The sequence below is a fragment of the Halichoerus grypus genome, chromosome 5 (assembly GCF_964656455.1).
Source record: "Halichoerus grypus chromosome 5, mHalGry1.hap1.1, whole genome shotgun sequence".
NCBI classification, from domain to species: Eukaryota; Metazoa; Chordata; class Mammalia; order Carnivora; family Phocidae; genus Halichoerus; species Halichoerus grypus.
The window spans coordinates 102419535-102445539 of NC_135716.1; the positions used below are offsets into that span (position 1 = coordinate 102419535).

The 26005-nt window shown below is 35.0% G+C and overlaps 1 long non-coding RNA gene across 2 annotated transcripts in view; it reads right to left on the reverse strand.

Moving 5' to 3' along the window:
- The window catches only part of LOC118548314 (uncharacterized), a 77145-nt gene extending 55746 nt beyond the window's left edge, over positions 1–21399 (reverse strand). The window contains exons 1-3 of one of the 2 annotated variants that reach the window (XR_004923564.2): positions 21145–21399; positions 15094–15135; positions 14419–14555 (exon numbers count right to left, since the gene is read on the reverse strand). This is a non-coding gene — a long non-coding RNA (uncharacterized LOC118548314). Of the gene's footprint in view, positions 1–14418; positions 14556–15093; positions 15136–21144 lie in introns of those variants that run through there. The other variant, XR_013447543.1, reaches the window with a different exon arrangement.
- Between the last annotated feature and the right edge of the window lie 4606 nt (positions 21400–26005).

The following is a 26005-nucleotide window of genomic DNA, read 5'->3' on the forward strand; positions in this document are numbered from 1 at the left end:
AAATGATTAAATTTACCTATCAAAACAGAAATTGACAGAATGAATTTTTTTTTTAAAAGATTCAATGATATGTTGTCTACAAGAGACTTACTTTAAATCCAAAGACACAAATAGGTTGAAAATAAAATAATGGTAGTCAGTTTGGACTGGTATAACAAGTTACCATTGACTGGGTGGTTTAAACAACAGTTATTTCTCACAGTTCTAGAACCTGAATTTTTCAAGATCAAGTTTCTTGGCAAACCTGGTGTCTGGTGAGGTCTTACTTCCTGGTTTGCACATGGCTATATAGATATAGATATAGACATAGATATAGATATATAGATATATAGATAGATCTTCATATGGCAGAGAAAAAGGAAAAAAAGCTCTTGTGTCTCTTCTTATAAGAGCACTAATGTCAATCATGAGGGGCTCACCGATATTGCCATCACATTGGGGGTTGGAATTTCAACATACGAATTTTGTGGCAGACACAAACAGTCCAGAAGAGGTGGCAAAAAGATAATACAGGCCAACACTAAACAAAAGAGAGCTTGAATGTCTATACTATTAACAGATACAATAAACTACAAGCTAAAAATTGTTACAAGAGATAAAGGAAGAAATTATATATGAATAAAAGGATGAATTCATCAAGAGATATAATAATTACAAGCATACAAACAAAACAGTAGAGTCTCAAAATATATGTCACAAATAATAACATAATTGAAAGGAAATATACAGTCCTGCAATAATAGTTGGGAGACATTAATAACCCACTTTCAATAATGGATAGAGCCTCTAGACAAAAGACCAAAGAAAATAGAGACTTTGACCAAAATTATAAACTGACTAGGCCTAAAAGACATAAAAAGCATTCTACCCAACAAAACACAGTACATACTCTTCTCAAGTGCACATGAAGCATTCTTCAGGATAAAACATTTTTTAGGCCACAAAACAAACCTCAATAAATTTTAGAAGATTGATAGCATATAAAGTATCTTCTTGGAATACAACGAGATGAAGCTAGAAATCAATAACAGAAGGAAAAGTGGAACATTTACAAACATGTGGAAATTAAACAACACATTTTTTAAAAAGATTTATTTATTTATTTATTTGAGAGAGAGAGAGAGTGGGGGAAAGTGCAGAGGGAGAGAATCTCAAGCAAACTCCCCTCTAAGCATGGAGACTGACACGGGGCTTGATCTCAGAATCCATGAGATCATGACCTGAGCCAAAATCATGAGTTGGTCACTTAACCACTGAGCCACCCAGGCGACCCTAAACAACATATTCTTAACAAGCAATTGGGTCAAAAGAAGGTATCATAGAGAAAATAAGGAAATACTTATAGACTTATGAAAACAAAACAGAATATTCCAATATTTGTGGTATAGTGAAAACAATGCTCTGAGGGGAATTTATAGCAGTAAACAGCATACTTTATAAAAGAAGAAAGATCACAAATCGATAACATAACATCCTAAAGAATTAGAAAAAAGAATAAACTAAACCAAAAGCTAGCAGAAGGAATGAAATAATAAAGACTAGAATGGAGATAATAGAGAATAGAAAAAACAGTAGAAAGAATCAGCGGAACCAAAAGTTGGTTCTTTAGAAAGATCAACAAAATAGACAGACTTTAGCTAGAATGACAGAGGGAAAAAAAAGATGCAAATAACTAAAATTTGAGATGAAAGCCAGGAATATTAGTACCGGTTTTATAGAAATAGAAAAGGCTTATAATATAATACTATAGGAAAATTTATGCCAATGAATTAAATAACCTAAATGAAATAGATAAATTCTTAGAAACACACAAATTACCTAAACAACAAATAGAAAATCTGAATAGATCCATAAAAAGTAAAAAGATTGTAAAAGATCCATAAAAAGTAGATCCATAAAAAGTAAAAGATGCATAAAAAGTAATGAAAGCATTCAAGAATGAAAAGTCAATGATCTGATGGCTTTGATGGTGAAATCATCAAACATTTAAAGAATACGCAGTAATTTTTCCCTAACTATTCAAAAAATAGAAAAGAAGGGAGCACTTTATAACTGATTCTACAAGGGAAGCTTTATCCTGATACCAAAGCCAGGCAATGACATCATAAGCAAAGAAAACTACAAAGCAATATTCCTTATGAATATAGATGCAAAATCCTTGACAGAATACTAGCAAACCTAATCCTATAGTGTATTAAAAAGATCATACACAATGACCAAATGGACGTTATCCCAAGAATATAGGGTAGTTAACCTAACAAAATCAATCAAGGTAATAAACCATATTAATAGATCAAAATTAAAAAATCACATGATCATCTCAACTGACAGAGGAAGCATTCAACAAAATCCATAATTTTATTATAAAAATAATCAGAAAACTGAAAATGGAGGAGAATTTCTTCAACATGATTAAGGGCATTTATATAACAAACATCATACTCAAGGGTGAAAGACTCAAAACTTTCTACCTAACATCAGGAACAAGACAAGGATGACTGGTTTCACTGATGCTATACAACATTTTACTGAAAGTTACAGCCAGAGCAACTAGGCGGTCAAAAATGACATAAAAATAAAAGACATCCAAATTGGAAAGAAAGAAGTAAAACTAACTCTATCCACAGATAACATGGATCTATATATAGAAAATTCTAAAGAATCTACAAAGAAACTACTAGAACTAATAAGGGAATTTAAAGTTCGCAAGGTCCAAGATCAGCACACAAAAATTAGTTGTACACACCAGCTATGAACAATCCAAAAGGAAATTAAGATATAAATTCCATTTATGACGTCCAAAAATAATAAAATACCTATCAATAATTTAACTAAGGAGATGATAGAGTTGAATACCAAAAACTACAAAATATTGTATTTTTCAATATTGTACTTTTCTGAAAGAGATTAAGGAAAATCTACATAAATAGAAAGATATACCATGTCCACGGATCTTAACATTTTTAAAGAGTAATGTTTCCCGTGATCTATAGATACAGTTCAATCCCTATCAATGGCAATGGTCTCTTTGCCAAATGGAAAAGTCGGACCTCTGATTCGTATAGAATTGCAAGGGGCCCTAAATAGCCAAAACAATATTGAAAAAGCAAAGTTGGAGACTCATACTTTACAACTTCAAAACTTACTACGAAGTTACAGTAAACAATGCAATGTGGTACTGGCAAAGGCATAGACATATTGACCAGTGGAATAAAACTGAAATCCAGAAATAAACCCATATTTATTAATTTGACAAAGATGCCAAGACGCTTCGTGGGAAAATAATAGTCTCTTCAACAAATGGTGCTGAAACAACTGGATATCCACATGCAAAAAATAAAGTTGGGATCCTACCCCATATCATATACAAACACTGATTCAAAATAGATTGACAAAGCTCTTAGATAAAAACATAGGGATAAGTCTGTATGATTTTGCCAAAGGATTCTTAGATATGACATCAAAATCATTAAGAACAAAAGGAAAAATAGATAAATTAGACTTCATGAGAACAAAAACCTCTGTGTCTCCAAAGACACATTATAAAGAAAGTGAAAAGACAACCTACAGAATAAAAGAAAATATCTGCATATCATATATCTGACAAGGGTCTCCTATAGACTATATAAGGAACACTTATATCTCAACAACAAAGACAGACAAACTATTTAAAAATTGGTGAATGACTTAAGTAAGCAATCCTTCTAAGAATATTTACAAATTGCTAACAGGTACATGAAAAATACTTAACATCATCAGTCATTAGGGAAATGCAAATCCAAACTACAGTGACATATCACTTCATAACTACTAGAATGGATATGATAATAAAAAATGAAAACAAGTGTTGGTGATAAAGTGGAGTAGTTAGAACCAACCCTCATACTTTGCTGGTGGGAACATTAACTTTTTAGCTGCTATGGAAAATGGTTGGGTAGTTCTCAGAAAGTAAAACACAGAATTCTTACATAACCCCACAATTCTGTTCCTAAATACATACCCAAAAGAATTGAAACAGGTACTACAACAAATAGATGTACACACATATTCATAGCAGCACTATTTACAATAGCCAAAAGGTGGAAATAACCCAAATGTCTATCAGGAGATAAATGGATAAACAGATTGTGATGTATACATTATTTGGCCATAAAAATAAATGAAATACTGATACATACTACAATGTGGGTGAACCTTAAAATATTATGATAAGTAAAAGAAACTAGACATACAAGATCTTGTATGATTTATTTATATAAAATTATCTAGAAGAGTTAAATCTATAGAAAGAAAGCATGTTTGTGTTTGCCATGAGCTGGGGAGATGGGAGGATAAGGAATACATGTTTAATGAGTATGGGCTGTCCTTTTGGAATGAAGAAAATAATTTGGAGCTATATAGAAGTGGTGGTTGCACAACATTGTGATTATGCTAAATGCCACTGAATTGTTCAGTTTAAAATGGTCAATTCTGTGTTATAGAAATTTCACTTAGGTTTAAAACAATCTCACACTATTTGGTAAACTTTTTTTTCCTTTCTTCTTGCTGTAGTAAGATGGCTCAGATTATGCCAGCAAAACAATATGTCTCAAAAACTAAAATGTATTTACTTAACAGAAAGTACTTTAGAAGAAACAGAAAATAGTGCCAAAAATTTGGAGAAAAAGAAATTCAAACAAATTGCACAGCACTAGGTTTCTGCTGAAGGAAAGTACAGATGTTTCTAACATTTCTCAGGTTATGATTATGTTACAATCTGCCTCAATAATAAAACTGAAAGGACTATTTTTTTGCATGTGGCCAGTAAAAGAAAGATGTACTGGAGATGATTTAAAAGAATCTTTAATAAAAATAATGTTTCTTGGAAAAACGGTGTAAGTATAACCATTTTAGTGTGCCTGCTTTGAAAGCAATAAACAAAAGATAATTTTGAAGTTATGTTCAGCAATATTACTACATGAAATATTCATTTTCAAAATTATTCACAGGCAAACCACTGCAGTAAAGCAGTTGTAGCTGAAAAGACACAAAGATGTCATCAATGCAGATAATTTCAATTTAAAAAAGACTTTTAAAATATAGCCAACTGTAAAATATGTCATCTCTTTCCCTCTTTTGTTTGCAATGTATGCAAAGCAAATATTTTGATTCATCTAAACATGAAAGGGTAAGAAAACAATAGCTCACCTGTTTTTATAAATAATGTTTTATTATAACACATACAAAATATAGTTGATTTATTATAATACTTCATATGTCATGGGGAGTGATCATAAAAATATCTGGTGGCAAATTATTTAAAAGAATTGTGAACACAATTAAATTACACATTTTTTTATGTTATCGCCCCTAAAATTTAGATTTACCAAATTTTTTTTAAGATTTTTTAAGATTTTATTTATTTATGTGAGAGAGAAAATGCACAAGCTGGGGGAGAGGGGTGCAGGGAACCCACCACTATGGGGCTCAATCCCAGGACCTTGAGAACATGACCTGAGCCAAAGGCACATGCTTAACCAACTGAGCCACCAAGGTAAAAAAAAAATTACCAAACTTTTAAAGATTATAAAGTGGATGTCAATATTGCCCAACCTAATAAATAATTAATTATTTTTTGCCCACTTCACTTCAAGGTAAAGATGACATTTTAACAATGACTAAAAAACGCTGTAACTATTGAATAGAAAATTATGCTATGGAGAAAGTGTTTTGAAAACATATGTATGGAAATGTTTCTGTCATGCAGTCAGTGCCAAAGCCCACCTGTGTTACCTTCAAAACTTTCATATCTGCATTCATCAGAAATGGAAATATATTTTTTTAACTATCTAAAATCTTTCAAGTAAGGATTTTCAATGAATTTGAAGTTATTTTTAAAAACATTTAGAAAGGGCGCCTGGGTGGCTCAGTTGGTTAAGCGACTGCCTTCGGCTCAGGTCATGATCCTGGAGTCCCTGGATCGAGTCCTGCATCGGGCTCCCTGCTCGGCAGGGAGTCTGCTTCTCCCTCTGACCCTCCCCCCTCTCATGTGTTCTCTCTCTCAAATAAATAAATAAAATCTTTAAAAAAAAAAAAACATTTAGATGCATAACACTTTCTGAAATTTGCAAGAACATTGCTGAGTTCAAGAAAAACATTCACCTAAGTCATGGGCAGAGTGGAAGAGTAAATATCATTAATACTTAGAGTAGACTCTTTCCACTTACAGCAATTAAAATAAAGTATCAAGATAATTAAATCTAGAACCATATATTTTATATTTTATGAAGTAACTTATAAAGTCAACATTTTAAAAAATAATGAATTTGTTTCTATCATATGCCTCTCACTGACAATACTGTTAATATTTTATAGTTTAGAGAGACCAAATATCAATATAATGGTAATGAGGTGACATTAGCAAGATAATAGTACAAGAAGTCCCAGCCCTCATTCCTCCACAGAAACACTGATACAACAATTATATTTGGGCCAAAATGGCTTTAAGTGAAATCCAGAATACAGTTAAGAAGTTGCAGTACCTCTAGAACATAAGGCTGTAAAAAGTCACACCAAGATATATAAGAAGAGCACATTCACTTTGCCTGAATTAGTTCTTCTCTCAAACCAGTTAGCTCTGTGCCAAGAAAATCGCCTTGGCCTGTGACCTCTCCCTCAAGGACAAAGTGAGAGTGGGATGTGTTCCTTACTCTCTGGCCTCCTGGCTTTACGATGTGCTCCTCTGAAGGGCTGGTTTCTATTTCACCTCATACTGAGCATTGAAAGATCAGCAGAGCTTAGATACCTGGGACAGCGAGGAACAAAGAGAGAGAAGTGGATTTCCTCATAGAGCAAACACTGCTCAGTAAGACTGGGTAGAGCTGAAGAGCAGAGGCCTTCCCTCTCAAAGGAAGGGAGACAGTAAAATGATTCTCGTCCCAGCCTTTTAGTGTGCTCCTTCAGTGGCTGGTTTTGATCTCACCTCACTGTAAGTGCTGAAGGACTGGCAGAACCTGAGCACCTGGCACAGCTAGCAACAAAGGAAAGAAAACGGCATCCTCCTACAGCTGGCACTGCTCTGTGAGCTTGGGAATAGGTGCCATGTCTTCAAATGAGCAGATACCAATGCAATTCTACAAGGAACATGAAGAAGCAGGAAAATATGCCACAATCAAAGGGAAAAAAATCAATCTCCTATAACTGACCCAAAATAAATGAAGATTTATGAATTACTGGATGAACAATTCAAGCTGATGGCCTAAAAGTAGTTCAGTGAGTTATAAGAAAACCCTGACAGACAATTAAATAAAATCAGGAAAATGATACATGAACAAAATGAGAATATCAACAAAGAGACATAAACCCTAATTTAAAAAAAAAAAATAGAAATAGTGGAGCTGAAAAATACAATAATTGAATTTAAAAATTCACTAGCGAATTTCAACAGACTGGTACAAACAGAAGGAAAAAATCTCAAGCTTGAAGGCAAGTCATTTAAAATTATCCAGTCAGAGGAGCAAAAAGAAAAAAAGAATGAAAAGTAATGAAGAAAATATGAGAGGTTTTTAGGATCAGTAAGTAAACTAATATATACATTATAGGATTCCCAAAGGGGAAAAAAGAGAAAGAGAAAAGGGAAAAAAGTCTATTTAAAGAAGTAATAGATGGAAACTCCCCAAATCTGGGGAGGGAAATAGACATCCAGATTTATGAAGTTCAGACAGACTGAATTTAAGAGGTCTACACCAAAACACATTAAATCAAATTGTCAAAAATCAAAGAGAGAATTTTTAAAGCAGCAAGAGAAAAGTGATTCATTATTACAAGGAAGTCCCCATAAGCCTATTGGCAGCTTTCCTAGCAGAAATCTTACTGGCCAGGAGAAAGTGGGACGATACCGTCCAAGTGCTGACAAAAAAACTGCCACCTAAGGTTGCAATACCTGGCAATGCTGTTCTTCAGAAATGAAGAAGAAATAAAAAGTTTCCCAAACAAAAGCTGAGGGAGTTCATCACCACTAGACCTACCTTACATAAAATGCTGAAGGGTTTTCTTCAAGTTGAAACAAAAAGACATTAATTATTAACATGAAGGCATAGGAAAGGATAAAGTAACTGGTGAAGACAAATATATACAAATATATAATCAATTCAGAATGCTGTAACTCACCTTTAACTCTAGTATAAAAGTTAAAAGACAAAATAATAACTATAATAATAATGACTAGTTAATGGAAACAGAATATGAAATATGCAAATAGCAACGTCAATAACATAAAGTATGATTGGGGAATAAAAGGATATAGTTTTTGTATGCGAGTGAATTTAAGTTGTTATTGGCTTTAAAAATACTGTTCTAAATATGAGATTCATGTATTCCCATGTGTGATATTGTGATTAATAATAGGAAATATATATTTTTCTTAATCCTCTTTTCTGGCACAAAGCTCATAAAACCCTTAGAATTTCCTAAGGTGATGAGCACCATAAAGGTAACTTTTGTTATGCTAATGAGATGACTTTTGGAACTTATCTAAGGATGGGGGCTCATTGCCAGGGGAGTTAGCCATGTGATTAGAGGTTGGAACTTTAATCCCACTCCCCGACCTCTGGGGAAGGGAGAAGGGGCGGTAGATTTAGTTCAATCACTGGTAGTTAATGATTTAATCAATCATGCCTACATAATGAAGCTTCCATAAAAACCCAAAACCTACAAGAAAAAAAGAGCTTCTAGGATGATGAACATGTGGTGGTGCTAGGGAGTGGTACACGTGGAGAGGGCCTGGAAACTCCACACCCTTTCCCCATATCTTGCCCTGTGCATCCTCTCCATCTGGCTGTTTCTGAGTTACATTCTTTTATAATAAACTGGTGATCTTGTAAGTAAAAAAAAAAAAAAAAATTATTGCAAGTTCTGTGAGTTGCTTTAGCAAATTAATTAAACCAAAGGAGGGTGTCACTGGAACCTCCAATCTATAGCTAGTCAGTGAAAAGCACAGATAATAACCTGGACTTGTGACTGGCACCTGAAGTGAGGGGGGTGGGTGGGTAAATTCTTATAGGACTAAGGCTTTAACCTGTGGGATCTGATGCTATCTCCAGGTAATGTCAGAATTGAACTGAATTATAAAACTTTGAGCTGGTGTCAGAAAATAGCTTGTGGATATGTGGGAACCCTCCCTCACCCACCCACACACACTTTGGAGTTGGGTCCAGAAATCCCTTTACCATAATAATTACACACAAAAAAATTTACAGTAGGTACCCAAAAGATAAGGAAAAAGGAATGAAAGCCTATCATTATAAAAAATTTTCAAGTCACAAAAGAAGAATAGCAAGAGAGGAAAAAAGGAACAAAAGAACTACAAAACAGATATAAAACAATAAATAAAAGAGCAATAGCCCTTAACTATCAATAATTACTTTAAATGTAAATGGATTGGATTCCCTAATCAAAGGACCTAGAGCAGCTGCATGGATAAAAAAACAAGATCCAATCGCATGCTGTCTACAAGAGACTTACTTTAGCTTTAAGGATGCACATAAACTGAAAGTGAAGGGATGAATAAAGATATTCCATGTAAATGGTAATCTAAAGAGAGCAAGGGTGGGGTGTCTGGGTGGCTCAGTGGGTTAAGCATCTGCCTTTGGCTCAGGTCATGATCCAGGGTCCTGGGATTGAGCCCCATATTGGGCACCCTGCTCAGCAGGGGGTCTATCTCTCCCTCTCCTCCCTACTCATGCTCTCCCTCACTCTTTCTTTCTCTTAAGTAAATAAATAAAATCTTTAAAAAAAAATAGAGAGCAAGGGTGGCTATACTTCTATCAGACGAAATAAATTTTAAGTAAAAAATTCGTCACAAGAGATCAAGAAGGCTATTACATAGTGATAAAAGAGTCAATTTACTAGAAAGATATTAAAATTATAAATATATATGCACCCAACTTCAGAGCACCTAATATATAAAGCAAATAGTAACAGACCTGAAGGGAGGAATAAACAGGAATACAATAATAGTGGGATTTTTTTTATTATTTACAATAACGGTATTATTTTTGTGTTATATTATATTTTAATAAAACTATTTAAAATATTATTGAAGGAGACTTCAATATCCCACACTCAACAATGGATAGATCAACCAGACAGAAAATCAATAAGGAACCACAGAGTCAAACAACACTGTAGACCAGACATGTACAGACTGTTCCATACAACAGCATCACAATACACATTCTCCTTGAGTACACACAGAACATTATCAAGGAGAGTTCACATGTTAGGCCACAAAACAAGTGTTAAAATGTTTAAGAAAATTGAAGTCATATTAAGTATCTTTTCCAACCACAGTGGCATGAAACTAGAAATCAGTAGCAGGAGAAAAATTGGGAAATTCACAAATATGTGGAAATTAAATAACACATTTCCGAAGAACCAACTGGCCAAAGAAAAAATTAAAAAGGAAATAAATATTTTGAGACACATTAAAATGAAAAACACTTTACTAAAATGTATGGGATGCAGCAAAAGCAGTACTAAGAGGGAAGTTTGTAATGATAAAAACCTACATTAAGAAGGAAAAAAAAAAAAAAGGAGGGTTGCCTGGGTGGCTCAGTCGGTTAAGTTTCTGCCTTCAGCTTAGGTCATGATCCCAGGATCCTGGGATCGAGCCTTGCTCGGGATCCCGGCTCAGAGGAGAGCCTGTTTCTCCCTCTCCCTCTACTGCTCCCCCTGCTTGTGTTCTCTCTCTGTGTCAAATAAGTAAATAAAATCTTTTTTTTTAAAAAAGATGCCAAATAAAAAAATCTACATCTCAAGGAACAAGAAAAAGAAGAACAAACTAAGCCCAAAGTTAGTAGAAGGAAAGAAATAATAAAAGAGCAGAAATAAGTGAAAAACAGACTAGGAAGACAACAGAAAAAAATCAATGAAACTGGGGAAAAAAGAAAGAAGACTAAAAATTATAAATGAGAAAGGACATTACAACTGATACTACAAAAATTCATGAGAGAATATGATGAACATTATATGCCAACAAACTGGATAACTTAGAAGGAGAGGATAAATTCCTAGAAACATACAATCAGCAATGAATGAACCATGAAGAAGTGTAAGATAAAAACAGACCACTAAGTAAGGAGATTGAATCAGTAATCAAAAACGTCCCAACAAAGAAAAGCTTAGGTTCAGATAGCTACACTGGGAAATCTACCAAATATTTAAAGAAAAATAAATGCTAGTCTTTCCAAAAAATTGAAGAGGAGGGAATTCACAAAACTGGCATCACCCTGACACCAAAGTCAAACAATAATACTACAAGAAAAGAAAATTATAGGCCAATATTCCTGATGAATATAGATGGGAAAATATTCAACAAAATTCTAGCAACCAAATTCAACAGCACAGTAGAAGGATCATACACCATGATCAGGTGGAATTTATCCCTTGGATGAAATGTTCAACATATGCAAATGAATAAATGTGATGCACCTCATTAACAGAATGAAAGATATAAATCATTTGATCATCTCAAAAGATGTGAAAAAAGCATTTGACAAAATTCAACATCCATCCATGATTAAAATCTCTCAACATATTGAGGATAGAGGGAACTTACCTAACATATTAAAGGCCATATAATGGGGGCACCTGGGTGGCTCAGTCATTAAACATCTGCCTTCAGTTCAGGTCATGATCCCAGGGTCCTGGGATCGAGCCCCGCATTGGGCTCCCTGCTCCGTGGGAAGCCTGCTTCTCCCTCTCCCACTCCCCCTGCTTGTGTTCCCTCTCTGACTGTGTCTCTCTCTGTCAAATAAATAAATAAAATCTTAAAAAAAAAAAAAAGGCCATATATGACAAGTTCATAGCTAACACCAGAGTCAATAGTGAAAAGCTGATATCTTTTCCTCTAAGATCAAGAACAAGGCAAAGCTGTCCACTATTGCCACTTCTATTCAACACAGTACTGAGAGTCATAGCCAGAGCAATTTTGTAAGAAAAAAAAAGGGGTGGCATCCAAATCAGAAAGGAGGAAGTAAAAATGTCTGTGTCTGTTTGTAGACAATATGATGTCATATATAGAGAACTCTAAAACTCCATTAAAAGTCTGTCAGAACTAATAAGTTAATTCAGTAAGATTGCAGGATACAGAATCAACATACTAAAATCAGTTGTGTTTCTATACAACAATGAACTATCGAAAAAGAAATTAAGAAAACAATCCCATTTAAAGTAGTATCAGAAACAATTAAATACTTTGGAATAAACTTAACCAAAGAGATAAAATATTTTAAGTTGAAAATTATAATACATTAATAAGAAATTACGGAAAACACAAATAATGGAAAGACATCCATGCTCATGATTGTTAAAATGCCATACTACCCAAAGCAATCTACAGTTTCAATGATATTTCCATCAAAATTCCAATGGCATTTTTACTGAAATAGGAAAAATAGGCTTAAAATTCATATGGAACTACAAAAGATCCAAATAGCCAGTGATCTTGAAGAGGAAGAACAAACTGAAGGTATTACACTTCCTGATTTTGAAATATATTACAAAGCTCAGTAATTAAAATGGTATGGTATTGGCACAAAGACAGACATATAGACCAATGGAACAGCATAGAGAACACAGAAACAAACTCATAGATATATGGATAACTGCTCTTCCACAAGAGTGGAAAGAATACGCAATGGGGAAATTGATTATCTCTTTAACAAATGTTGTTGTGAAACTAAATATGCACATGCAAAAGGATGAAATTGGACCTCTATCTTTCACCATACGTAGAAATCAACTGAAAATAGATTAAAGATTTCAATGCAAGACCTGAAAATATAAACACTTAGAAGAAAACATGGAGGGCGGGCTTCATGACATTGATCTTGGCAATGATTTCATGGATATGACACCTAAAAGATAGGCAAAAAGCAAAATTTGACCTTTGCATCTGAGTTATCAATAATGTTTTTTATGGTTCTCCAAAAAAGAATTATGGTATATACAATTGGGGAAAACATAATAGGCTAAATAAATGTCAATGTGCTATAAGGAATGCCGCGTCAATATCACTGGAGACATGATTTTGACATTTTTTGCCTTTGAAATTTCTTTTTTTTTAAAGATTTATTTATTTGAGAGAGAGAGAGAGAGCACATGGGAGAGAGGGGCAGAACATAATGTGTCTTCAATGCAGGTTTTATTTTCCATGACTTTCAGATGTTCTGTTTTCTTCATGGAGCTTTTTCCCATTTATCTATATGTCCACCCCTTGGTATTTATTATTGTCATGTCTGATGGTAGGAGTGGTGCTAGTAGTAGCACTCATGGGGTGATGTTAAAAGAAGAAGTCGAAGTAGGAGTGGGGTAGGAATGAGTCCTCTTCATTGGAAATAATGTAGGGGTAGCAGTAGGAATTGTTGACATGTGAATGGGATTTCCTCTCACTTCCTATTTTTTAATTAGTATTGGTTAACAAAGTCATTAACCTTTGTCAGTAAAATAATAAAAAAAACTGCCTTATGAGTTCTAATGATTTTTCAGCAAATACCTTGGGTTTTCTGAAGATGAAGCATTGTTTCATCCTTTCCCAAGCTATAATTCATTCTGTTTGTGCAGGTTCTGACTTGCCTGCCCTCAGATCCATTTTGTTGACTCTTCTTTGTTTCACGGGACAAACAATCCCTGCAAGAGTCATTTCCCACATTGCTGTGTTAGCCAGCTTCTGGTGTGTATGGCCAATGGAAGGTGTTAGCCAAGCTTGGAGGATAAAATACAGGGAGAAACTGGGACATTTTCCTTCCCTCTCTACTGATATCACTGGCATTAGCAATTTCTCCTCTGGGGTTCTAGTTACTTTCATTCTGGTTCACTGGATGATGAGTTCATGCCACTTTTCCTTTATGTCCCTCCACCCTAGGGACTGGCACCCTCTTTGGCTGCCAATCTCTGGGATAAATATTTAGCTTCATAGGTCCTCCATCCTTCATGAATTCAATTTCCTGAATTATATTATCTCAGTTTTAAATGCTTAAAAATGTTCTGTCCTACCAATTGGATCTTGATAGAGGGTTTAGTGTATTATTATCTTGGCTAGAAATGTTTGAACATTTTACAAATTGTACTGATTTCCATGTCAACATCTATATTGACAAATAAAATTTTATCCATGCTGAGTTTATAGAAAATTTAAGGGATATATGTAAATATTTAGGAATGCATTGGGTGCCACAGTCCTTTTTAGAAATAGGCAAGATATGAATTAAAACACTTTTTTTTTTTGTGAGTGAAAACACTTCTTTAAAAGGTTTTAAGTGGTACCTGTCAAACCATTCATGAAACGTGTTAAATTTTACTTAAAACTAAATAATTTTAATCATGCTATAAGTGGCTGAGAAATTATAAATACATGATTTAAAAAAATAGAGTTGAGGACTTCTATTCAAATATCATGTATATGTAACTAAAATCTTTCCATAAGTAAAGAGTAAAGAGCTGTTGATGAAATCCACAGCTTATTCTTATTTGGAAGATAAAACCACCAGCAAGGTTAGACAACTTTCATACAGGACCTGCATACAATCCAAACAATATAAAATTACTAAGTGCCATACACCATAGAAGTGATCATTAACTCTGTAGATTTGGTAATAATTCCTCATAATTATAAAGCAGACATTTTGCTAACATGATTTTCAGATAACTGTTATTTAAAAAGTAGCTATATTTGAGACATTATAAAGTGTTTTATTATTTATTTTTCCCTCTGAACCACTTATTTTTTTTTCTAAAGTTTCATTCATTCATTCATTTATTCTTCAAATATAAATTAAGTGCCTTCTATGTAACAGGCACTATTCTAGGAGCTTGAGATATATCAGTGAGCAAAAGAAACAGAAGATTCTAGTCCTTGAGAATTTCCATTCTAGCTTTAAAACAACAATAACAAAAACATAGTAAAATATCTGTTAGTGTTTAACTCTTAATAATGTCAATAGCCTGTACTGTATTGTTTCTAATTTTTCACCTATAGGTAATGATTTTATATATATATATATATATATAAAATATGTATAGGTAATGATATAGGCTATATGTATATATACTCACCCTAAATATAATTCATAAGGATTCATAAGCCAGGTGAATATTCTGTAAACACAGAAAAGAATAGTTAAGTGATAAATATTTAGTCCATGTGTAGGAAAAAAAAAATGTTAAAGAAACCCACTGATCTAATCTACTCAGTAAAATTCAACCTTCTAAAGGATCAAATGGTTTATGGAGCATTTTGTCAATGTTGGTGAGCAATTATTCTCCACTTTCACGAACTACAAGACAAAACAAAATTTAAATTTAGAGGAAATTGTACATAAAAGTTGTGAAACACTACAATACACTGGAAATATATGAAATGTTTTCTGGGGATCATTAAGCATTGGTTTAACAAGTACATTTCTGAAATGATTTGGACATAGTAAGAAAGAATGCAAATCAATGGACTCTGAATGGCTCTTTCACTGTATCTAAGTTATGATTTCGGTTACTTTTTAGTGTTTACTTTCTTTTAATTTGCCATTAAAAATTCAACTAAATCATTCAACTAACCATATTTATAATCTGATAAGGAAAGGTTGGGGTGATAAGGTTACAGGTTTGTTTTTATTATAAAGTTGTTTCCTTTCTTAAGGAAGAAACAATAAAGATCACGTTTAGTTTTGAAAGTCAAGGTCCCCTGGACATAGCTTAGATCAAAGGTCAGACAAAGAGTTAATTTGCTCTCCTTAATAAATCCACAGAATGAAGTAGTAGGTCTTCCTTGGATATCTGTTGAGTACAGAAATGAGACTGGAGTTGACAGCTAAAAGAAGGAAGTGTAGAAGTCTTAGTGACATAATGGCAGGCAGGGAGTGGTTCAAGAACTTCAAAAAGACAAGGATATCTAATATTGAACTTTGATTTGAAAAACACAGTATTCCATAGAAAGTTGCTGATTGTAGCAGGCAATCAGGGAATATCTGGTGTGGAAAAATAATCTGGATAGGAAGAAAAAGTTACAGGACTTAAAGTACTGTTGAGAATACAGGAAGCTTTGGAAAAAGGTTGACTGGAGGGACTAGATAAACCAAATGTCCCACCCACACTCCACCCCTGTCCATCCAAAGATACTGGAGAGTATCTAACCTTTCCACTATATGTGCAAGAAAGATGGTAATCCTTGTATTTGAATATTTAAATATAATGTCATTACTGGAACTAAAGATTTTCTATTACCAAAAGTCATCTTGATTATGCTTATACTTTATTATTTCAAGTATAATAAAATAAGATCATAATGTATCTCTAAAGGTCTTTAATCTAAACAAATAAAATACAAAACTATTCGTAACAACTTTTATTAACTACTTGAGGGAGAGCATACTAGTTGCAACTTAAATGAAGAGCTAACAGTGTGAGTACACAAGAAATAATTCTGCCTCTTTTAGATAAGCCAAAGTATCAAACATCCTTTAAAATACTGCTAGTGATGGTAAAACACATGGATAATTATATGTTAAATAAATAATAAATTTCAGCTGAAGGCTTAGTTTTTAAGAAAATTAATACTTGGAAGGGTTAAATCCCATCTAATCCTTTAGAGAAGAAGCAGAATGAAATTATATTTAAAGGGTATTCAAAGAATTCATTTAAAGTCAAGTCTTCCCTGCAGTTTCAGGCTAAGAGAGTTTCGTTTCTTGCATAATACTAGCAAATTTGGGGAATCTTAATCATATTTTTGAGAAAGTACTACTCCCTCACGTGAGTATATTTTTAAACATTTACTGCATTCTTATGGTATAATGAGGTCATTTTTTTCCTTTTGGTCAGAATACATCTCGAAGTTAATAACTGATGTCAGTGTTTCCTAACTACATTTAAGAAAAATCTTAGATTAACCTGCATACAGTAGCATTATGGATTCTTCCCATCCCTTTGCTAATATTTAATGGAGAAAGGGAAAACAAGCTGTAAGGTATGGTGGAGACAGGTAGGGAGAGATATGGTATGTGCTCATGAATGTACAAAACATTTATAACTGGGGTTACCAATATCACAGTTATCTTTTAATGATATTAAGGAATAAAAGTACCCTTGCTCTCATATTTACCTTGGCAAGTTCATAGATATGTCTTGGACTGAAATGATTGAGAAACAGTGATTTACACACATGGAAAAAATATGATTTAACTAAAAGTAACTATATTTCCTTAAAGTCTTTGTTCTCATATAGTCACTAGGAAAATATGATTTAAATAAAATAAATATATTTAACTATCTTTTCTTATAAACGTGTGAGTGTGTATGTGTATTTGAGATAATTTTAAATTTACTTTGCTGGATAGTATGAAAGGGAATGATTTTGCCCATTGTAGAAGGTACACTAACATGGTGTTAAAGAGATTTGGATTCTAAAGCAAGTTCACCAACATACGTTGCTATATATGTGAATTGAGGCAACACCATTGAGGGAACTAATCTATCTTTAGTTCCTGGTTTATAAAATAAGTTGATTGAATTTTTAAAATCTTCAATATTTCCTTTAGGTCTGATATTCTTTAAAACAACATGTAATGAAGAACATTTTAAAATATTACAGTCTTCTTCAACACCAAAATGAATTTTGTTGGTATGTTGATTTTTTGTTGAAATTTCTATAGAAATTTAAATTATTTTATGTTTCCAACAGCAACCAGCAGAGTTATGGTCAGATGTTATATTCTGGGGAATGTGTATTTAAAAAAAAATACAGAAAATTTTTTGATTCATTATTCATTCATGCACTCAGCAAATTTTCATTGAAGACTTAGTATATTGAATTACCTCCTGGAGATAAAAAGGGCAGGCAAATGCCATTCACAAGTTCAGTTTCTTGATATCCTGCTTGGCAAATTAATTTTACCATTTTCAGAAAGTTCTTGTCAAAACAAGTCACAGAGGAAAATGTTATAAAATTATAAATTGCAATGGAAAAAGTGTTTGATCTGAAAATTAAATCTATCCATATGAATGGGTAAGACAAAATTAATGATGAAGTTGTTACCAAAAACCATAGAATCTAAGCAGGTAAAGGGATATGGAAAATTCCACCCGAATTGAAGTGAGTCTAGAAATCCAGTTCCACAGCTTCAAAGATCAGTTATTATGGGACAACCTAAATATGGGGGAAAAAGTCTGATCATGAAACCAAACTGACTCCTTTCTTTGTGACTAATACTCTATTTCTGGAAAATATGCATTTCAAAGCACCATGAAGAGCTGAAATTATGAAAGAGGAATTCAAAGGCTTGAAAGCTCAGCTGGTCTGAGGTGAGGAAAAGAATGTAGGGTTTGAGACACCAAAGTAAATTACTCTAGGACTGAACTCTGGGAAATCAAGGACCATACCCTAGAACGACCCTTTTCAGGGTCAAGATTTACTGAATATTACTATTTATGACTGTTAAATTTCATACTCTTTCTTTAATCAAAACCTTTCTCATTTATACTAAATCCTTTTTGGATGAAAATATTTAGTTTGAGATGACTTCATTATTTTTCAAAAAATGAATTCATCACAATTTACTCGTAACAAAATTCTTGATCCTTATTTAGTATTAGCATTAAGCATACTTACGGGAACATGATACACATTTTAAGAATAAAAGCAGCAATATGCAATGAAGAACATTTAAAACTATCCTTGTCTTTTTGGACACCAAAATAAATATTGTTGGTATGGGGTTTTTTATTGAAATTCAAAAACATATTTAATGACTTGCTTTCTACCTAAGTATTAAAAATGTGATAAATATATGACCATAGAGAACTTTATTTTGAATGATTAACCTTGAGTCAGACAAATATTTTCAGTTAGTGTTCCAGGAGTCAAATCTCCTGTCTAATTTAAATCAGCGTCATTAAAGCTATCATCTCTGTCAGAAAAAAATTAAAGTTAGCACATCTGCAAGGCAGTGCAGCTCGCCAAGTCCCACTGTCTGCGGGCAGGCTGCCCAAACAAACAAAAAGTAAATAAATAAAATAACGAATGTCACTTTTAGTCATTTGTGCTGAAGCACAGTGCTACTCTTTGCTTGAATGCTGCTCGTGGAGGGAGTTCAAAAACAGGAAATGAAAGGGGAAAAAGAGGCTCTTTCACAAATTACTGACTCTCTAGACACCAAACTGCTTTTACCTCTGAATTCTCTGCTTGTAAAAATGCTAATTTATCATCACTCTGGAAGAAATTAAAAAATATGCTACAAATTAATAGTCTGATATGACTTAAAATGTAAAAGTTACTTTTATCTTTTTGATCATCTTTCCTTGTCAAAGTTTGTCTGGCCAAAGAATCTGAAGAAAATAGGCTCCTTATTAATAGCCCCTCTCTAAAAGATGCTATTTCTCAGAGATGCTATTCTCAGAGATCTTCTCTGAAAATAGTCTGATTTCATGCACAGATGAAAAGTGTCTACCCTTATTTGTTTAACAGCTCCAGTATGAAAAAATAGAAGAAAACTACTAAAATAGTAGAAAACGACATTTGGGGTTTCTAATTTTCATAAAATTTCTTAAATTACTTTTAAAAAAAATTCAAGGTCCTTAAATGGGAGGAAAAATGCATTTTTAGTGCATGGGCTGTTTTCAATTTTTTCCACCCTACTTCAGTTGACTACAGCATGAAAAGAAACCAAAAAACTATTTCACACTAAATGTACTGTAGGAAGGGAGTGGTGCTAGTGGTTAAAGAGTGGGATTTGTAGCTCAATTTTTTGAGTGCTATTTCTGGCTTAATCCCTGGCAAATTCTGTGGTTTTGTGATAGTTGCTTATATGGTCATATATGGGTTTGCCTATCTGACGACCGGGTGTTGTGAATGCTCTGGACTCCTAAGAAGAAAAGTGAAATAGAGACTTGCATTAAGCTGATCCCACCTCTTTTAATATAATCCTTAAAATGCTTTATTTCAGGGGGCGCCTGGGTGGCTCAGTTGGTTAAGCGACTGCCTTCGGCTCAGGTCATGATCCTGGAGTCCCGGGATCGAGTCCCGCATCGGGCTCCTTGTTCAGTGGGGAGCCTGCTTCTCCCTCTGCCTTCCCCCCTCTCATGCTCTCTCTCTCTCTCCTTCTCGCTCTCAAATAAATAAAATCTTTAAGAGAAAAAAAAAAAAAATGCTTTATTTCAGGTTTGTCCTCATAATATTCTCTGGTACCTACCATAGCTAATGTCCACCAGATATTGAAATTGTGCCCATCTTTCCATATCCAACCTGAATAACATTGTGTCCTAATCATTAAAGTTCATTTGGTTGTGAGAAATAGGAATCTTCTCTGGCTAGGTTAGGCCACAATGGAAATTTTTCTTCCACTTATGGAGGAGTTGATTTATCACAATTTTATGATTGAGATAACTTAAGCCTGTTGTAAATGTGGGTCACCATTCAGAATAGTAAATATAGATTTCAATTGATTTGCTTGATATATATCCTATGGGATATTTTACACAGGAACCAAAATAAGACTAGTTTACTTTGTTATCTGATAGGTGCAATGAATGACATTCGCTATAGACTGAATGTTGTGTCCCCCCATCCCCCAATTCATATATTGGCATCCAACCCCTGATGTGATGGTATTTGGAGGTGGGGCCTTTGTTAGGTAATTAAGTTACAAGGTGGAACATTGGTGAGTTGGATTTGTGCTCTTATAAGAGAGTCTCAGAGAGCTACATTTCCCCTTCCAGCATTTAAGGTTATAGTGAGAAGATTGTCATCTATGAACCAGGAAGCGGGCCCTCACCAGACACGAAATCTGATGGCATCTCGATCTTATACTTCCCAGCTCCTGGAACTGTGAGAAATAAGTTTCTGTTGTTTATAAGTTACCCAATCTATAGTATTTTCTGTTATAACAACCCAAGCAGACTAAAACATTTTTCTTTCAAAAGTATCTTAATTCTGATCAATAAAAGCAGACTATTGTTGTCCTACTTGAAGCTATGTACACATCCCTGCTTCTTATAGCTGTAAATAAAAAATGTTCTTATTCCTGAACTTGTCTTGTTATTTTTTTTGTTAGTGATAGAAAGACATATATTGGTATATTCATATCTATAGCTGTCTATCACTCTTAAAATACCACTTACTTTAGAAAGTAGAACATCAGTCTGTACCAAATTTGCCAGTGTGGGGGGTTTGGGAGCAAGATGGCAGAGGAGTAGGAGACCTGGATTTCGTCTGGTCTCAGGAATGCAGCTGGATAGGGATGAAACCATTCTGAACACCTACAAACTCAACAGGAGATCGAAGAAAAGAATAGCAACAACTCTCTGAACAGAAAAGTGACCACTTTCTGGCAGGTAGGACGTGCGGAGAAGTGAATCCAAGGCGATATTTGGGAGGATAGACGGCGGGGGAGGGGGCCTCCGTTGGCCGCTTCTGGCAAGTGATAGAGCCGGGGAGCACAAAATCAGAACTTTTAGAAGTCTGCTCCGCTGAGGGAGGTCGCTCCGGTGGCTAAGCGGGAGGGTGGAACCCTCGCGGGACAGTGTGGTCTCAGGACCCTCGGGGTCACAGAAAGACCGGGGGTGCCTGAGTGCGGCAGAGCTCCCAGGTATCGGAGCAGGGAAGCCGGCTGCAGAAACTGAGCCGAGGCGCGAGCTCTCAGCTCGGGGTTGCCATAAACCGTAATCCGCGGCACAGATGGGCCACTGCTCCTCCAGCAGGGACCCAACAAGCAGCAGATCCGGGCAGACTCCCCTTCCTCACCAGGTGGCGCGGGAGCGCACCGCAGGGATCTGCTGGATTTGGAGACTCCACACCGGGTCGGGTGCCAGAGACAGAAACGCTGGGTCACAGGCCAGGTGAGCATGGAGTGCAGCCGGAGACCGGGGAGACAGGAGCGATTGACTGCTTTTCTCTGGGGGCACACTGAGGAGCGGGGCCCGAGTTCTCGGCTCCTCCTGGGCAGAGATTGGGAGGCCGCCATTTTCACTCTCGGCCTCCAAAGCCGAACGGAAAGCTTGCAGGGAACAAAAGCTCCCGAGAGCAAACCCGAGCAGATTACTTAGCCCGGACCAGGCAAGGGTGGGGCAATTCTGCCTCGGCAAAGACATTTGGGAACCATGGCAACAGGCCCCTCCCCCAGAAGATCAGCAAAAACGGCCAACCAAGACCAAGTTTACCCATCAATGAGAACGGCAGAACTCCAGGGCTAGGGGAATACTGCACATAGAATCCATGGCTTTTTTACCATGATTCTTTAGTCTTTCAAAGTTAATTTTTTTTAACTTTTTTTTTTTTAATTTTTCTTTTTCCCTTTTTCAACCAACATCTTATCAATCCCTTTTTTAAAAAATCTTTTTTATTTTTCATTTTTAGAGTTATATTCTATCCCTTCATAATAGTTACTCTTATTTTTGGCATATATATATATAAGTTGTTCTCTCTTTAAAATTTTGAGATAGTTTATTCTAACAGATCAAAATATACCCTAAATCTCTAGTGTATGGTTTTGTTCTACTCTCCTGCCTGATCACATTCTCTCCCTTTTTTTTTTCTTTTTTTTTAATCCTCTTCTTTCTTTTTTCAAACAACTTCTTATCAATTCCTTTTATAAGATTTTTTTATAATTTTCATCTTTACAGTCATATTCCATCCTTTCATCATATCTACCCTTATTTTTGTGCATATATAAGTTTTTCTTTCTTTAAAATTTTGGGAGGCACTTTCTTCTAACAGACCAAAATACACCCAAAATCTAGTGTGTGGCATGGATCTATGCACCAGCCTGATCATATTTGATCATATTCTGTTTTTTTGTTTTGTTTTGTTCTGGTTTGTTTTTATCTTTTTCTTTTTCTTTTTTTTTTTTCTTTTTCTTTTTCTTTTTTCTTTCTTTCCCTTTCTTTTCCCCCAGCTTCAGGTCTTTTCTGATTTGTTTAGAGTATACTTTCTGGGGATGTTGTTACCCTGCTAGCATTTTGTTCTCTCATTAATCTATTCTCCTCTGGACAAAATGACAAGACGGAAAAAATCACCTCAACAAAAAGAACAAGAGGTAGTACCGACTGCCAGGGACCTACTCAATACGGACATTAGTATGATGTTGGATCTAGAGTTCAGAATCATCACTTTAAAGATACTAGCTGGGCTTGAAAAAAGCATGGAAGTTATTAGAGAAACCCTTTCTGGAGAAATAAAAGAACTAAAATCTAACCAAGTCGAAATGAAAAAGGCTATTAATGAGGTGCAATAAAAAATGGGGGTGCTAACTGCTAGGATAAATGAGGCAGAAGAGAGAATCAGTGATATAGAAAACCAAATGATGGAAAATAAAGAAGCTGAGAAAAAGAGAGATAAACAACTACTGGATCACGAGGGCAGAATTCAAGAGATAAGCGATACCATAAGACGAAACAACATTAGAATAATTGGGATCCCAGAAGAAGAAGAAAGAGAGAGGGGGCAGAAGGTATATTGGAGCAAATTATAGCAGAGAACTTCCCTAATTTGGGGAAGGAAACAGGCATCAAAACCCAGGAAGCACAGAGAACCCCTCTCAAAATCAATAAAAATAGGTCAACACCCCGACATCTAATAGTAAAACTTACGAGTCTCAGAGACAAAGAGAAAATCCTGAAAGCAGCTCAGGAGAAGAGGTATGTAACCTACCATGGTAGAAACATTAGATTGGCAACATACCTATCCACAGAGACCTGGCAGGCCAGAAAGGACTGACATGATATATTCAGAGCACTAATGAGAAAAATATGCAGCCAAGAATACTATATCCAGCTAGGCTGTAGAAGGAGAGATAAAAAGCTTCCAGGACAAACAAGAACTAAAGGAATTTGCAAACACGAAACCAGCCCTACAAGAAATATTGAAAGGGGTCCTCTAAGCAAAGAGAGAGCCTAAAAGCAACATAGACCAGAAAGGAACACAAACAATATACAGTAACAGTCACCTTACAGGCAATACAATGGCACTAAATTCCTATCTTTCAATAGTTACCCTGAATGTAAATGGGATAAATGCCCCAATCAAAAGACACAGGCTATCAGATTGGATTAAAAAACAAGATCCATCGATATGCTGTCTGCAAGAGATTCATTTTAGACCCAAAGACACCCCCAGATTGAAAGTGAGGGGGTGGAAAACCATTTACCATGCTAATGGACACCAAAAGAAAGCTGGGGTGGCAATCCTTATATCAGACAAATTAGATTTTAAATGAAAGACTGTAATAAGAGATGAGGAAGGACACTATATCCTACTTAAAGGGTCTATCCAACAAGAAGATCTAACAATTGTAAATATCTATGCCCCTAACATGGGAGCAGCCAATTATATAAGGCAATTAATAACAAAAGCAAAGAAACACATTGACAACAATACAATAATAGTGGGGGACTTTAACACCCCCCTCACTAAAATGGACAAATCACCTAAGCAAAAGATCAACAAGGAAATAAAGACTTTAACTGACACACTGGACCAAATGGACTTCACAGACATATTCAGAACATTCCATCCCAAAGCAACAGAATACACATTCTTCTCTAGTGCCCATGGAACATTCTCCAGAATCGATCACATCCTAGGTCATAAATCAGGTCTCAACCAGTACCAAAAGATTGGGATCATTCCCTGCCTATTTTCAGACCACAGTGCTTTGAAACTAGAACTCAATCACAAGAGGAAAGTCGGAAAGAACTCCAATACATGGAGGCTAAAGAGCATCCTACTGAAGAATGAATGGGTCAACCAGGAAATTAAAGAAGAATTAAAAAAATTCATGGAAACCAATGAAAATGAAAGCACAACTGTTCAAAATCTTTGGGATGCAGCCAAGGCAGTCCTAAGAGGAAAGTATATAGCAATACAAGCCTTTCTCAAGAAATGAGAAAGGTCTCAAGTACACAACCTAACCCTACACCTAAAGGAGCTGGAGAAAGAACAGCAAATGAAGCTTAACCCCAGCAGGAGAAGAGAAATAATAAAGATCAGAGCAGAAATCAATGAAATAGAAACTAAAAGAACAGTAGAACAGATCAACAAAACTAGGAGCTGGTTCTTTGAAAGAATTAACAAGATTGATAAACCCCTGGCCAGACATATCAAAAAGAAAAGAGAAAGGACCCAAATCAACAAAATCATGAATGAAAGAGGAGAGATCACAACCAACACCAAAGAAATACAAACAATTATAAGAACATATTATGAGAAACTCTATGCTAGTAAATTAGATAACCTAGAAGAAATGGATGCATTCCCAGAGATGTATCAACTACCAAAACTGAACCAGGAAGAAATAGGAAACCTGAACAGACCTATAACCACTAAGGAAATTGAAGCAGTCATCAAAAATCTCCCAACAAACAAAAGCCCAGGGCCAGATGGCTTCCCAGGGGAATTCTACCTAACATTTAAAGAAGAATTAATACCTATTCTTCTGAAACTGTTCCAAAAAATAGAAATGGAAGGAAAACTTCCAAACTCGTTTTATGAGGCCACCATTACCTTGATCCTAAAACCAGACAAAGACTCCATCAAAAAGGAGAATTACAGACCAATATCCTTGATGAACATGGATGCAAAAATTCTCACGAAAATACTAGCCAGTAGGATCCAACAGTACATTAAAAGGATTATTCACCACGACCAAGTGGGATTTATCCCTGGGCTGCAAGGTTGGTTCAACATCCGCAAATCAATCAACGTGATACAATACATTAACAAAAGAAAGAACAAGAATCATATGATCCTCTCAATAGTTGCAGAAAAAGCATTTGACAAAGTACAGCATCCTTTCTTGATCAAAACTCTTCAGAGTATAGGGATAGAGGGTTCATACCTCAATATCATAAAAGCCATCTATGAAAAACCTACAGCGAATATCATTCTCAATGGGGAAAAACTGAGAGCTTTCCCCCTAAGGTCAGGAACACGGCAGGGATGTCCACTATCACCACTGCTATTCAACATAGTATTAGAAGTCCTAGC